The sequence below is a fragment of the Scyliorhinus torazame genome, chromosome 21 (genome assembly GCF_047496885.1).
Source record: "Scyliorhinus torazame isolate Kashiwa2021f chromosome 21, sScyTor2.1, whole genome shotgun sequence".
Taxonomy (NCBI): Eukaryota; Metazoa; Chordata; class Chondrichthyes; order Carcharhiniformes; family Scyliorhinidae; genus Scyliorhinus; species Scyliorhinus torazame.
This window is the reverse complement of record NC_092727.1, coordinates 34,355,978-34,372,779: the sequence shown is the minus strand read 5'-3', so window position 1 is coordinate 34,372,779 and position 16,802 is coordinate 34,355,978.

Here is a 16,802-nt window from a genome sequence, read left to right as displayed (position 1 = left end):
TAAAATATTAAAGGATACATAACAAGTCAAGCTTTAATGTTGAGGGATAAGGAGCTATGTAGTGAAGAAGAGTATTGCCAGAAAAGGTGGTAATATGTGGTATTAATGATAAAGTGAGTAGTGTTCCGTTATGTAAAGTGAGATTAGAGAATCCAGTGAAAAGTGATGAAGTGGTAGTAGGAGTAATGGAGAAATTACCTTTTTTAGAGGTACAGCTTATCCTGGCTAATGAAATAGCAGGATCACATGGGGAGTGATGCCTGCTGAGGTTGAAAAGCTAATGGAAAGTCAAACAATTGAGGTATTGGAAGAAGCATCTCCTGGGGTGTTTCCAGATTGTGTCATAACAAAACCACAAAGCCAGAGGTTGAGGCAGGAGGAGGAGGAATCAAGGAGTAAAGATAGTGAGGCTGAGATTCAGTTAACAGAAACAATCTCTGACCAGATTGTTGATAAAGAACAGTAGGTGGAGGGTGACGCTGATATCTTTCGTTCAGGAAAGTTGGTTGAATTACAACAGAAATATTCAGAGATAAAGCATTTGTAATATAAAGCATACACAGAAATAGAATCTGAGTGTATACTGGAGTGTTAGTACATGAGAAATAATGTATTAATGGAAAAGTGGAAACCTTTATATATTCAGGCAAAGTAGAATGGGTAGAAGTTCATTAAGTTTTATTACTGATGGGTTATAGAAAAGAGGTTTTCCAGTCATGCATGAGGTTCCAATTGGGGGCATTTAGGAGTAAGGAAAATCCAAGTTAAAATACAAAAACGCATTAATTGGCCTGGACTGCAGAAGCATGTAATTGAATTTTGTCATATAGGTCACACATGTCAGATGATAGGAAAACCACAAGCGCTAATCAAACCAGTACCCTTAATACCAGGTCATGGGACGTCTTCTGGGAGGTGACAGAAGAATTCCTTATGCTTCGGTATAGATCATGTCTGGTAAAGGTGACAAAGTAGCACAGTGGTTAGCAATGTTGCTTCACAGCACCAGGGTCCCAGGTTCAATTCCCGGCTTGGGTCACTGTCTGTGCGGAGTCAGCACATTCTCCATGTGTCAGCGTGGGTTTCCTTCGGGTGCTCCAGTTTCCTCCCACAAGTCCCGAAAGACATGATGTTAGGTAATTTGGACATTCTGAATTCTCCCTCTGTGTACTCGAACAGGTGACTGTTCGCAGTAACTTCATTGCAGTGTTAATGTAAGCCTACTTGCAACAATAAAGATTATTATTATGTAATTAAACGGAGGAGCCAGGTCTATCTGAAAAGTTAGTTCTTCCAAGGATTTTAATTTGAACAGAGGAGTTTCAGTTTTGGTCATGAAATATTCTCTTTCCAAAGAACCTGCACAAAGAAAAGCAAGTTAAAAAACTGTTTGTTGAATTTAATTATGAGTGGTATTTGAACAATATTGGCTTGCTTAATTGGAATATAGTGGCAGGTTTAGGAAGTAAGTTAAAGTGTCTACTTTCACTGAAGAACTGTTGTAACTGTTAACTGTAAAGATACTTCTTTGTTGTTAATTCTGTGTTTAAACTAAAGTTTGTTTTAACATAAAATATTCCTATTGGTCAGTGTTACCACTCCTGTGGTGCAGTAATATCTCTTCACAGTACTACAAATTTGAAATTGTCCGATTCTCATCCGGAATCCTAATGCATTTTTTTGGTAAAATAAAAGCAAAGTATTGTAGCTACTGTAAGTCTTCATGAAAATAGAAAATGCTGGAACGGCTCATTAGGACTGGCAGCATGTGTGAAGGGAGAAACCGGGAATTCCCCCCCCCCCCCCCCCCCCCCCATGTCATGTATTCCGGTGGCAGAGGCAGCTCGCCATTGGTTGACAGCGTGATCTTCTAGTTCCGCCAATGTCTGTTGCGTTTTGCATGGTGGCTCGTAAACCCTGTGACTGGAGCACCTGTCGCCGGGGGTCACCTTTGATGGGATCGGAAGATCCTGCGGGCGGGAAGGGCCGGAAACCACCCCGACCCCCCAGATTCGAGTCCGTATGACTCCTCTTTCTCTCAAGAAGTCTTACGGATTCAAAACAATAACTCTGCCTCTCTCTCTCTCCACAGATATTGCCAGACCTGCTGAGTTTCCGTTCAGCGTTTTCTCTTATTATGCAATCTTTTAGCTGTTGTTTTAAATCAAACCCACCAGCAGTTTCCGATTGTAAGTGATACAATAAAATGTTTGTCAGATTTACTGCTTGACAGACAATCTTGCTAAAATTTCTGTTAAGATTACAATGCTCTCAGTTGGATTTATAATAGTTTTGAGGAGGTTGTTAATTGGACATGTCTCCTTCATTCGGGACTACTTGGAGAGAACATTCTACTAAAATAATTAACTTGATTTGTTCACTTAAAATTAAGATACTATTTAATTGCAGCATTTGTATCAATGCCAAGGAGTTCTGAGTTCCCCTCACAATGAAGTCTAGAAGATTAGGCCTAGATTAAATCCTCATCTAAATATGTGATACCCCTCAGAGAAAGATCTCTCACAGAGTTTTGGCTTCCTGATTGTTGGAGCATTTTCCCAATCCAAATAGCCGGTAACTTTAGCCGAGATTGCAGAATTTACTGAATGCAGGCCAGTAAAAAGCAGTATCTGTGCACTTACATTTGATTTGTGGAACTCGCTGCCCCATAGTGTGGTAGAGTCTGAATCATTAAATGATTTTGAGGAGGAGATATATATATTTGTGGTAGAAAATGGGTTAAAAGGATATAGCAACAGGCAGGAAGGTGAATTTGAGACCAGGAAGAGATCAACCATGATCTGATTGAATGGTGGAGCAGTCTCGAGGGGCTGAATTACCTACTTCTGCTTCTAATTCCTATGTTCCTATCTTCCTTTGAAAGGACTTGTACATAAATTTCAAAGCTGGGCATGTTGGATGTTTACAAAGGAAAGGAAAAGGAAAGACTTGCATTTATATGGCAATTTTCATGACCATCTGACAGATTAAAGTGCTTTACAAACATTCATGTAGTTTTGAACTATGTTGAAATGTCGGAAACACAGCAACCAATTCACGCACAGCAAACTACCACAACCAACAATGTTACAACAACCATATAACCAATATCCTGAGGGTTACCATTGATCAGAAACTGAACTGGACTAGCCATATTAATACTGCGGCTACCAGGGTAGGTCAAAGTCTAGGAATCCTACGGCGAGTAACTCAGCTCCTCACCACCCCAAAGCTTGTCCACCATCTGTAAAGCACAAGTCAGGAGTGCAATGGAATACTCACCACTTACAGCCCCAACAACTCTCAAGAAGCTCGACACCATCCAGGACAAAGCAGTCGGCTTGATTGCTCCTCCTTCCATAAGCATTCAAACCCTCCAACACCGACGAACTGTGGAAGCCGTCTGTACCATCTATAAGATGCACTGCAGTAACTCACCAGGGTTCCTCAGACAGCACCTTTCAAACCCATGATCCCTACCATCTGGAAGGACAAGAGCAGCAGATGCATGGAAACCTCACCACCTGGAGATTCCCCTCCAAGTCACACCATCCTGAATTGGAAATATATTGCGTTCTTTCACTGCCGCTGGGGCAAAATCCTGCAACTCCCTCCCTAACAGCACAGTGGGTGTACCTATACCTGAAGGCCTGCAATGGTTCAAGAAGGCAACTCACCAGCACTTTTAAAGGGCAACTCGGGATGGATAATAAATGCTGGCCTAACCAGCGATGTCCACATCCCGTAAATGAATGACCAAATGTAAAAAAAATCTATGTTTTGTGATGTTGATTGAAGACTAAACATTGGCCAGTATAAAACGGATAACTCTCCTGTTCTTTGAACTAATGTCATGGGATCTATCAAGCCACCCAAACGGGCAGTTGGGGCTTTAGTTCAACACATTCAACAGTGTTAGCCTTTATTTTCGTGCTGAAGCCTTGGAATACGATTTGCCCAAATCCTCATTACTCAGATGTGAGAGTGCTACTAACTGAGTCGCATCTGTCACCAGATGTTTGTCACACTGTACATTGACCTCAGGTTCCACATTCCCAAGCTCTCACTTCAGTGAATCTCACCATCATTGACTCATAGAAACCTCCAATGCAGAGGAATCTGCACTGACCCACTGAAAGAGCATCCAACATAGGCCCACTCCCCTATCTCCATAACCCTGTGACCCCATTTAACCTTTTGGACACTAAAGGGAACTTAGCATGGCCAATCCACCTAGCCTGCACATCTTTGGACTGTGGAAGGAAACCAGAGCAGCCGGAGGAAACCCACGCAGGCAGGGGAAGAAAATGCAAACTCTACACAGGCAGTCACCCAAGGCCAGAATTGAACCCAGGTCCTTGGCACTGTGAGGCAGCACTGCTAACCACTGTGCCACTGTGCCACTGTGCCGCCCCTTTATGAACCAGATGGCACCTTTATCCAAGAGCATAGGAAATCAAAACAGGAGTAATAATTTTGCAACTTGAGTCTAATTCGCCATTTCTGCAGTACCTTCACATGCCAGCCTCATATCCCTTGATGTCCTTCGTATCCAAAAATCTGGCTGAGTAAAATTTTAATGCATTCAAAATTTATCCAGGTAACAGAGCCTGGGGAGGAACTCAGTGGGGTATTAGCAGAGAAAGTCGCTGAGGAACCTAACTCCAGTTTATACATCAATTCTTATGGTAAAATCGGATTTGTTCCCATCCCACCTAGGGATTTAGTCCCAGGATGGGAGAATTACCTTTGATATTTTGGTTTAAGTTACACTTTTAAAGAACACAACTGTGGCGTTAAGTAAAGAATTACTCTGTCGAGATGTCTGCTGCTATCTCACAAGAAAAAAAAATTAGAAGGTTCTTTTCTTAGAAGCATGATTTCCTTGTGAACAGTGGGATCTGTTATGGGTCAGGGTTTAGAGAACCCCAGAGTGTATCATGGAGTTCACCTGACCCACAACTTTTAATAGATTGTGGTATGGGGAGCACACGGCCCACTCTACAGGTGTGCGACAGCAGAAAAGGACAAGTATTTCTTTAAAACAAAACAATGTTTATTCTATGAACGCAAGTTAACCTTTTTAAAACAAACAGTGACCATCTAAGCAACCATTAATTCAAATACAACCCCAACGACTACAACACTAAGTAACCCTGTAAGCTGTCCTTTTAACATCCAAAAGACTTAACAAACCTTCAAACAGGAGCACATTAGGTTTACATTCAATACTAAGACCTTTTACAATTCTGGGTTCACCAAGTGATCCATAGATAGTCTTTGGATGATAGAGATCAACAGTACAGCTCTACTTCAGATGCAACTCACTGAAAAACACAGACACACCCAAGCTTTTTCTCAAACTGAATATAAAAAGCAGAAGTAGAGCTCAGCTCCAGCCACACTCTGACATCACTCCAGTAACATGAGCAGTTCTATTTCTTAAAGGTACATTTCTTAAACACCCATTTTGCAAAGGTACTCTCACATGACACTTCCCCCAAGAAAAAAAAACCCCATCAACTTCAAGATGGTTTCATTTTTCACCTTTGCACGATCCTTTAAGAAATGGACACAGTAAATATACTTGTTTGTTTCAAAAAAACAACACGCACAAACAGGTATAATAATTTAATCCATTTTTCCCGTTCTTCTTCCTCCAACTGAAATCCTTCTGTTCATCACATTCGTGACAAAGCATCCGCAATCACGTTTTCTCGTCCTGCCACATGTACTATTTTTAAATGAAATTGCTGTAACAATAAACTCCAGCGAAACAGTCTTGCATTGTTATTCCGGAATTGCTCCAAAAACTTCAACGGTTTATGATCAGTATATATAATGGTGTCAGACGATTTGCTGGTCACATAAATGTGAAAATGTTGCAAAGCCACCACCAAACTAAAAGTCTCCTTTTCAATCGTCGAATACTTTTTCTGGGGAGAATTCAATTTCTTTGAAAAATAACCAATAGGCCGCTTTAGCCCTTCGTCGTCATCCTGTAGAAGCACCGCGCTTACGCCCACATCACTTGCATCAACAGCCACTTTGAATGGTTTTGTATAATTTGGGATGGCTAACACAGGAGCAGTGGTTAACACAGCCTTCTGGCCGTCAAATGCCTGTTGATACTCCGCAATCCACTGGAATTTGTTACGCTTCTTGAGCAAGTCCGTCAGTGGAGCTACCATACTGCTAAAATATGGTTCAAATTTCCGGTAAAATCCACTCATGCCAAGAAATCGCATTACTTCCCGTCGTGTCGAGGGTATCGGAAACTCCCCAATAACTTTCGTTTTCACATCCCGTGGGACCATTCAACCCTGTCCAATTGTATGGCCAAGGAAAGTGACTTGGGCTTTTCCAAATTCACGTTTGGCTGGGTTTATCACCAAACCCAACTCCTGAAGTCGATCGAATAACTCCATCAGATGTTTTAAATGCTCTTTCCATGTCTGGCTGATAATTACCAGATCGGCGATGTATACCGCACAATTGAGTAATCCTGAAACGGCTGTGCTAGTTAACCGTTGAAATGTGGCTGCCGTATTTTTCATGCCAAATGGCATAACTTTGAATTGGTATATACCATCTGGAGTCACAAAAGCTGAAATCTGCTTCACCCTTACGGATAAAGGTAACTGCCAGTAATCTTTAAGTAAATCCAGTTTGGAAATAAAAACTGCCCCACTTTCTCAATGCAATCATCCAAAGTAGGGATAGGATAAGAGTCAATTTTTGTAACTGTATTAACCTTTCTATAGTCCACACACAACCGTTGGGTACCGTCTGGTTTAGGTACCATCACTATGGGTGAGCTCCATTGGCTGCAACCCACTTCAATTATGCCATTTTTAAGCATACTCTCAATCTCTTTGTTAACCTGTGCCAATTTTAAAGGGTTAAGTCTATATGGATGTTGTTTGATTGGAACAGCATTTCCCACATCTACATTATGTATAACCATTTTAGTACTTCCCAATTTATCTCCACAAACTTGCCCATGTGATATCAATAACTCTTTCAGGTCAGTTTGTTTCTCCTCTGGAAGGTAACTCAACTATCCCAATTTTTAAGAACATCCTCATTTTCGAATTTAATTTGAGGTATGTCAAATTCACAGTCATCTGGATTTGGTTCATCACTAGTGAGTTAGAATCACTAAAACCTCCTTTTTCTCTCCTTCCCTTTCAAAGTACCTTTTAAGCATATTCACATGACACACTCGGTGAGTCTTCCTTCTAGCTGGTGTTTTTACCACATAATTCCCGTCACTTAATTTCCTTTCAATCTGATAAGGTCCACAAAACCTTGCTTTTAAAGGTTCACCTACCACTGGTAACAACACTAAAACTTTATCTCCACTGGCAAGACTACGAGCTTTGGATTTCTTGTCCGCTACCCGTTTCATCACATTTTGTGCAACTTTTAAATGTTGTCTAGCCAATTCACCTGCTCTATTTAATCGTTCCCTAAAATTTGACACATAATCCAATCATGTAATTTCCGATTTCTCACCCACCTATGTTTCTTCAATCAATTTAAGGGTCCTCTTACCTCATGACCAAAAATTAGTTCAAAAGGACTAAATTTGGTTGACTCATTAGGTGCATCCCTAATTGCAAATGGTACGAATGGATTCCTTTATCCCAATCCTCTGGATAATCTTGACAATAAACCCTCAACATTGTCTTTCATGTAAGATGCCACCTTTCTAACGCTCCCTGTGATTGTGGATGGTACGCAGTTGATTTCAATTGTTTTATTCCTAAGCTATTCATAACTTGTTTGAATAGCTTTGAGGTAAATTTGATCCACGATCCGATTGTATTTCTGTGGGTAGTCAATATCTAGTAAAGAATTTAAGTAAATCCTCCACAATCTTTTTAGCTGTAATATTACGTACTGGAATGGCCTCTGGAAACCTAGTAGACATATCCATTGTAGTCAAAAGATATTGATTCACACTTTTCATTTTAGGAAGCGGTCCTACGCAATCAATTAGGACCCTTGTAAAAGGTTCCTCAAATGCTGGAATGGGTACTAAGGGTGCTGGTTTTATCACTGCTAGAGGTTTCCCTATCACTTGACATGTGTGACATGATTGACAAAATTTAACTACATCTTTATGTAGTCCAGGCCAACAAAATGTTTCTGGATTTTAGCTTGAGTTTTCCTTATTCCCAAATGACCTCCCACTGCACCTCATGTGCAACTCGCAACACCTCCTTTCTATACACTACCGGCAATACTACTTGATGAACTTCTGCCAACTTTTCATCTGCCTGCAGATGTAAAGGTCTCCATTTTCTCATCAAGACATCACTTTTACGGCAATAACACTCTGGTATACACTCAGATTCCTCTTCTGTATATGCTTTCTGATACATCCATTTTATTTCTGTTGTAATTCGGCCAATTTTCCTGAACTAAAAATATCTGCCTCATCCTCCACCTGTTCTTGTTCCTTTTCAACCATCTGATCAAAAATCGTTTCTGATAATTGCACTTCAACTTCATCTTCACTCTTTGATTTCTCCTCTTGGCTTAACCTGTGACTTTGCGATCTTGTTACTACACAATCCGGAAAAATCCCAGGATATTCGTCCTTCAACACTTCAGTTGTCTGATTTTCCACTGGCTTATCAACCACAGTAGGCATCATTCCCACCTGCGATCCAGCTGTATCATTACCCAAGATAAACTGTATTCCTGGACAAGATAGTTTCTCTATTACTCCTACTACCACTTCACCACTCTCCACTGGACTTTCCAACCTTACCTTATGTAATGGAACACTGCTTCTCTCACCCTGAATTCCACATATTGCCACCTTTTCTGGCAACATTCTTCCCAAACTACATAACTCCTCATCTCTTACCATTAAAGACTAGCTCCCGTATCTCTTAAAATTGTGACTTCTTTATCTACTCCTCCTGATATGCATGAGTAAACTTTACCCACACAAGCAAATTCATTAAAGAGATCTGGCACCTTCTTATCAATCACCTCTTGATCAGGCTGTACAATCTTTTGCACCTCCTTCGCTTCACTTGGGTTTTCCTTTACCACTCTACCAATCCCCACTGTCTTTTCCTGTTTTACCATATCAGCCTTCCCAGTGCTTTTCTTCAACTACCAACACTGTGACTTTACATGGCCTAGTTTATTACAGTGAAAACATTTGAAACTTTTCATGTCTCTTCCACCCTCCTGGGTTTCTTTTTTAATCTGAGGTACACTCTCCTTATTATCTCCCATCAGATCACTTGAGTATTTCTCATGTCCCTATTTTCTATCTCTCACAAGCTGAAACTGATGTCGGAAACCAAGCTTTGATTTATGAACTAATTCATAATCATCTGCCATTTCTGCCGCTAATCTCGCAGTTTTAACCCTCTGCTCTTCCACATGAGTTCTCACTACATCAGGAATTGAATTTTTAAACTCCTCCAAAAGTATAATTTCTCTGAGAGCTTCATACGTTTGGTCTATTTTCAAAGTCCTTCTCCACCTATCAAAATTACTCTGTTTGAGCCTTTCAAACTCCATGTATGTTTGACCAAATTGTTTCCTTAAATTTCTAAACCTTTGTCTGTAAGCTTCAGGCATTAGTTCATATGCACCGAAGATGGATTTTTTTCACCTCCTCATACGTCTCAGATACCTCCTCCAGTAGTGATGCAAACACTTCACTAGCCCTACCTACCAGCTTTGTTTGAATCAGTAATACACACATGTCCTGTGGCCATTTCATTTGTTTAGCTACCTTCTCAAATGAAATGAAAAAGGCTTCTACCTCCTTCTCATCAAACCTTGGCAATACTTGGACATATTTAAATAGATCCCCACCATGCCTTCGACTATGATGCTCTTTTTCACTCTCCACATCACTATCATCCAACTGTACGTTTCCCTTTACGTCTGCCAATTTTAACTGACTGTTATGTTTTATGGCCATTTTCTGAAGTTTAAACTCTCTCTCGTTTTCCCTTTCCTCTCTATCTCTTTCTTTTTGTTCTGCTCGGGCTACTCTATCTTTGTTTCTTTCTTCTCTCTCCTTTTCTTTTTCTCCGATCTGTATCTCCCTTTCTTTTTCATTTTCCCTCATTGCATATTTAAGCTGCTTCAATTCATTTTCATGTTCCAGTTGCTTCGTCTGCAACTGGGTCTTTGCCATTTCTAATGAGTCAGACTGTATCTCAGGCAACTTTAAATGCTTGTCAGGTAATGCTAACTGCAATGTTTTTGCCAAATCTAACAGCCTGCTTTTAGTCTCTGTCGTAAGGTACTGCGTGTGACCGTCTCCACCCCCAAAAACGTTGAGCCTCTGAAAGAGCCATTGTCCACAACACACTCCCCACTTAAACTAAAATACCTTCACCTGAAAAGCAACCACAATATGCTCACCCCTTTAAGTTCACTAAGACAATCTAATAGATAGACTTTTATCCCCCTCGAGACCCCAATTGTTATGGGCCAGGGGTTAGAGAACCCCAAAGTGTATCATGGAGTTCACCTGACCCATAACTTTTAATAGATTGTGGTATGGGGAGCACACGGCCCACTCTACAGGAGTGGTACAGCAGAAAAGAACAAGTATTTATTTAAAACAAAACAATGTTTATTCTATGAACGCAAGTTAACCTTTTTAAAACAAACAGTGAACATCTAAGCAACCATTAATTCAAATACAACCCCAATGACTACAACACTAAGTAACCCTGTAAGCTGTCCTTTTAACATCCAAAACCCTTAACAAAGCTGCAAACAGGAGCACATTAGGTTTGCACTCAATACTGAGACCTTTTACAATTCTGGGTTCACCAAGTGATCCATAGATAGTCTTTGGATGGCAGAGATCAACAGTACAGCTCTACTTCAGATGCAGCTCACTGAAAAACACAGACACACCCAAGCTTTTTCTCAAACTGAAACTAAAAACCAGAAGTAGTGCCTCAGCTCCACCCACACTCTGACATCACTCCAGTAACATGAGCAGCTCCATTTCTTAAAGGTACATTTCTTAAACACCCATTTCGTAAAGGTACTCTCACATGGTAGATCATAAAGAGTGGAAGCATTGTTGAGTGTTTTACAAGGAGTCAATTCCTGGCAGTGGGGTTAGGTAGCTGAAGACTTGGCTTCCAGGAGGGGGAGGATGCACAGACACCCACTGCCAGAACAAAAAAGTGTTATTTTTGGAAATTGGATATATTGCTTGAAAAAAACCCATAGCTATGGGGAAAGAATGGGTGGGGTGGGCCACATTGGACAACTCTTTTGAAGAGATTGCATAGCCATGATGGGCTGAATATTCTCGTTCTGTGCTCCAAGATTCTACAAATTGACCAGTGTAAATAAGACAGACAGAGATAAATAGTAGAAGTATGCAAGCAACTTTTGGTTTGCAAAAATATACTTTATTTGTACAATATCGGAAAGAATATTGCAAACATTTCAAAGGGGTCATCACACAAAGTGCAATAATATTCAGGTTCTCTACACACATCATGTTGAACTCTTGAGATGTTTCAATATAGTCAAAGAAATGTTACAGATATTTCAAGATGGTCATTACAAATGAAGCAATGTTATTTATGTTGTCTACATAGATCAAGTTGCACTCTGAGGTGTTTCCGTACAATTGTGATACATGTAATATTCGCTATACACATTCAATGTGAGGCATACAGCCGAAGGCTTTCCATACAATGCCACGCCCCTCGAGCAATTACTGAATAAGTGTAAGCATAGTGTAAAAGGTGATATTGTCCCTACAATTGCGAGCAACTGGACTGAATTAAGAGTTGACATTTCACCACGTGCGTAATATAAACTGGAGAATTACTGATTCATTTTCTGGGTTAACTATTATACAATCTATGGTTAGTTTTTTTGTGATAAAGATTGGTTACATTATAAATCAAGCAAAAATGTAAGGGAAACATAGCTGTAATTGCTTATTCAAAGCATCTTCATAAGTCAAAGTCAAATTCTTACATGTTCCTTTGTTGGAACATGCCACATGGATGGCTGTCCTTTCACAGGCAATAGATCAAGTCTGAAGCATCAATATCACCAATCTCTTGTGTTTGGTGGAACCATTGAAATGCTAACTTATTAAGTTCAAACAAACAGATAAAAGCCCTCACATTTCCCCTTGCATTCCAAAGTTAAGGACTTTTTTTTACAGCTAGCAGACTTGTGATCTGTGCTTCAGGAGTAAAAGTGAAGGGGCAAAGAAGAATCTATGGATCAGGTGCACTTAGACTGCTGCATCCAAATTACCTCTTGGCTAGCTTCCCAGAATTGACAGTTTTTGAAAAATCACTGTGGAATAATCAGCCCAGGAAAGTAGATAGCAAATAGTTAGTGAATAAAGTATGGCCAATGATAGGATTAACAGTCACTAGGGATCTAGTGATTCTCGAAGAAATACTTTACTAGCTTTAATCAACTGGAAGAAGTTTCAATTGCCTGGAATCCAATATCTACAGATTATGGGATAATTAGACAAACTCTGACAGAGCAAAGGAATCAGAGTCCAAAAATCTGCAAATTAAACGAGTCACACATAAAGCAAAACCCAGTTGAGAGACCTGTGTGCGCAGTATATACTACTATTTTGAGTTAAAGGGAAAGAAATAAAAATATCATTAATTATTGGCAAAATGAGCTGGAGAAAGCAACCAGGGAGGAAATTTGGGGAATGCCATTAAGTGTGAGTAACCAATATTAACACTAATGCAACATGAAACAGAGCGCAATTAAAGAGGACATGCAACTGCTGAATAAGATATGTGATATGGATCAAATGAAAATGGTTAAGCTACTAGAGCAGAGAATAATTGGAGAGCGTCCCTCATAAAAATGTCTCCTTCCAACAACTTATTTTATGGAAAGGCATCACATCTGAAATTAAATCAATTATATCTTTTCTATTTTGGATCTGTGAAGGAATGACACCTTATATCTATGTATGAAACAGTGCTTTAAACTGTCTACTCCATGTTTTTAGCTTCTCTATTGTCATTTATTTTTCTCTGAGTCATCGTGCCATGCTTAATCAAGCACGGTGAGTATAAATCAGTTACCAGACTCACATGATCACAGAACAATTGAACTGTTAAATATAACAGATATGAACTATTCTACTGAACTCAATGGGTGAGATTTCCCAACCGTTCCGGCCGGTGTGAACTTCCGGTCCCGCTGATGGGTGATTCCCCTGCCATGGGTTTTCCGGCAGTGAAGGGTGCAATCAACGGCATGTGAGTAGGCTAGACAGATCGACTGGTCCATGCCAGTGATCGCGCTCCTCATGAGTCTACTCTGATCCTACTTCCTTAGCCCTATCAGCGCACCTTTATATTCATTAATTACTTACTTGCCTTTCCTTAACTGCTTCCATGCTATTTATCTCATTGACTGCATGCGGTACCATGTTTCACATTCTAACTGCTCTCTGTGAAAGGAAGTTGCTCTTGAATTCCTTATTGGATTTATTCATAACTATTGTTATATTTATGACCCCTAGTTTTGGATTCCCCACAAGTGAGTCCATCTTCGCCATTGAGAATAGTTGCTATCTTCTCACATACATGAATGTGGAGCAAAGATCTTGATCATGTACAATGCTACTAGTAAAATAACCATGCAGAATTATGGTGATTTTTTAAATGGAAATAAAACAGAGTCCCGTATCGGATATGTTTAGGCGGGTGTTTCCCGCCGCTGGCAGCACTGAGAATGACCCAGCTATTAAATGGGACTCTACTCCATTCCTGGGCCTTGGCGAGGAATGCCACGCCGAGGCCGGATTTAGCCCCATTTCCTGTACTAACAAGCTCCACTCGCCAGTGCAGGATGAGATCGGGGCACAGTTTCAAATGGTGCCCCGATCTCTGATCCTCCACCATTGCCTATGGACACTCTGATGTACCAACTTAACAATGAAGGGGTCCTCGAGCCTGTCACACTCCATCTCATAAGGGCAGGCATGCCCGGGGCCTGATCCCCAATTCGGGCAAGATGCCACCCAGGAACCTTGACACTGCCAGCCTGCCAGTGCCACTGGGGCACCATACCGGTGCTAGGATCGCACCAAGGTAGCACTGCCAGTGTGCTTGGGTGGCATTGCCAGGGGAATAAGCTGGCAATGGCACAATGCCCAGGTGGCATTTGGGGTGCCAAAGTATCACCCTGCCCAAAGCCCAACCACCCATGGGCCCATGATTGCCTCAGAGACCCCCACAAGTGCCGGTATACCTGGTCCACGTTGGTGGAGACCAGTGCTTAATGGCGCTCACTCGGGATTTCCAGGCACGGGTGTTAGATCCCGCTCCTTGTGTAACTCCGGCGTGAACATATTCAAATGAGCCTGACTGTACACTTGAATATGCAAATCTGGATTCACCCATTGAGATTGCGACACCTCGCAAGATCTCGCTTGATCTTGCAAGACCAGTAAACCGTGCGAGAGGCCTCTTGCGAGATTGAACAGCTTTATTGCATCCTAACTTGGGCATGACGAGGCCAGGTGACCGCTACCAACAAGTGTGAGTAACCTTTATTGTGACAATGAATAGAAGAAGCTGCTATAGACAACTGGAAATTGAGAGCAAAACCACGAATAGCCAGTTTACCAAATGTTGACACTGAATTCCTCTATGAAAGCAAGATAGTCAATGTTTTCTCGTATTGCTGCAGCTAATACATAGAAGCAATCGCTCCAAATGTTACATGAGAAAATTGTTCATTAAACTCTTATATCAAGATTATTTTGAATCCTACAATAATCCTAATCTCACTTTTATAGGACGATTTTGGAATCTGGCAGGATCCAGTAGCGAGGGTACCTTGGGAATACAGACCTGTCACTTTAATTGATGGAATGTCATGGAGAGTGTCAGCAGGATTTCTCTCCAAACAGTATGTGCCAGGTCACAAAACCACTCTTTTCATTCCACTATTTTTGTTATCAATTACCGTACTCGTCAGTTCAATGCATCATGCATTCGCTTTTAGCTAATCTATTCCGTCCACCTAATTATTCAATACTGCTTTGATATTCTGAAATTTATGTTTTTACCAGCAGAAAAGTTAAATAAAATTGGCCCAGGGGAATCTTTTTAAGATTCTTTTTAATTTATCTGATTATGGCCCATTAGGCGTATTGCTGATTTTGTACAGAAACTATGATCAATTATTTTACTTTAAACGGAAGGGCATTTTCTTGTTTGTGAAAGGGAGCGGTACAAGCAACAATCTTTGCATCACTCTGAATGTAACACAAATTCCAAAATTATTTAACCTGTTTTTCACTTCTAACTGGAATATAACTAATACATAGCAGAACACGTGTTCGATTGATACCAGCCTGTGCACGCAATGGGGGGGGGGCTTGCCAAAATTATGCCCCGCTTATTGTTGGCAGAAATGGCATGATACGGTAAACTCACAGAATCTTTTTCTCTTTGGTTTCTTCCAATGACAGACTTGACACTAAATGGTTGTAGAAGCCAGCTATTTTCTATAGGTAAAAGATAGCTATTTAGCATTAAGTCCCTAGTCAATTAAATACCATTTTAAAACTCACTCATAACCTCAGGTCATTTAAAAACACACATTCAGCATTTCAAAACATAGCTTCAACAAACATAGCTCAACAGAACACAGAAACAGATAGTGGAAAACAGCATTCTTATTCAGTTAACAAATACATTTGCAAGACAAAGTGACCAAGGACAGGGCAGGCTCCACGGCAATGGCACAGTAACCTAAAGGCGCTATTGTCCTCAGCAAGAATCCAGTTCAAGCACCTTGCGATTAGAAAGCCGAATCGCATTCCATAGCTCATACAAGAATACATTTTAGGTTAATGTTGCCTATTAATGAGTGACAACTAACCCTCAAATCAAACTCATTTGCTGTTAATCCAAACCAGTTAGAATTACATTGGGGAGTAGATAGATGGCTAAAGTCTGATATGATTTGGTATAACCATGATGGATTTTTGGCTTTGACTTAACTATTCGCTGTCTCTGTTTTTCATATTTCACTTTCTGACTTTGACTTTTGAAGTTATTGCGAGCTGTTTGCCTAAACGAGAAAATAATTTCTGTGATTGTTTGACAGTTGAATTGTCTACAGATTGCCTCTCTGTGAGTCCTATGTTAGCTGGACTTATTTTAACTTAAATTTCTACTGAGTTTTAGTGATCGCAAAGTGCTGCTAAAACCGCATGGTAGGTCTAACAACTTGGCGTAGTTCGGCAAAAGGGGAGGAGCTCTGAGACAAGATCGGACGAGATTGGACAAAATCGGAGAGGTTCGGGAACCTGCGGGAAGAATTGGAGGAGGCCCAGGAGGACAGAAGATCCAAGGATAAACGGCTAGACTGGGGTAAGAAACATCTTTTTCACCCATTAAACGTCTTAAAGCCGCATCAATCAATGCTTCGACCCCTGGAAAGGACATTTTTATAGACTGTGTTGAATCAATCAGGTGCCGGTCGTTGAAACTAAAATAAAACGTGACTGAAAAAATAGTCACGGTAGTGCACACAGATACACAAAAGGAGTTGACGACCAGAAAACTGGGTGTAAGGCTGAGTTTATGGCGGACATGACTACTAAAATAGATTCAGGACATTCAAATGGTAGAGAACTACTCCCAACAATGTCCAATGGAGGTAGTGCTGTACCTAATTTCTCTATTGAAGATATATTTGGAGATTTTGGATCTTTCATTCGTAGACATTTTTATCCATGTGAAATCTCAAGAAAAGTTGAATCAAAA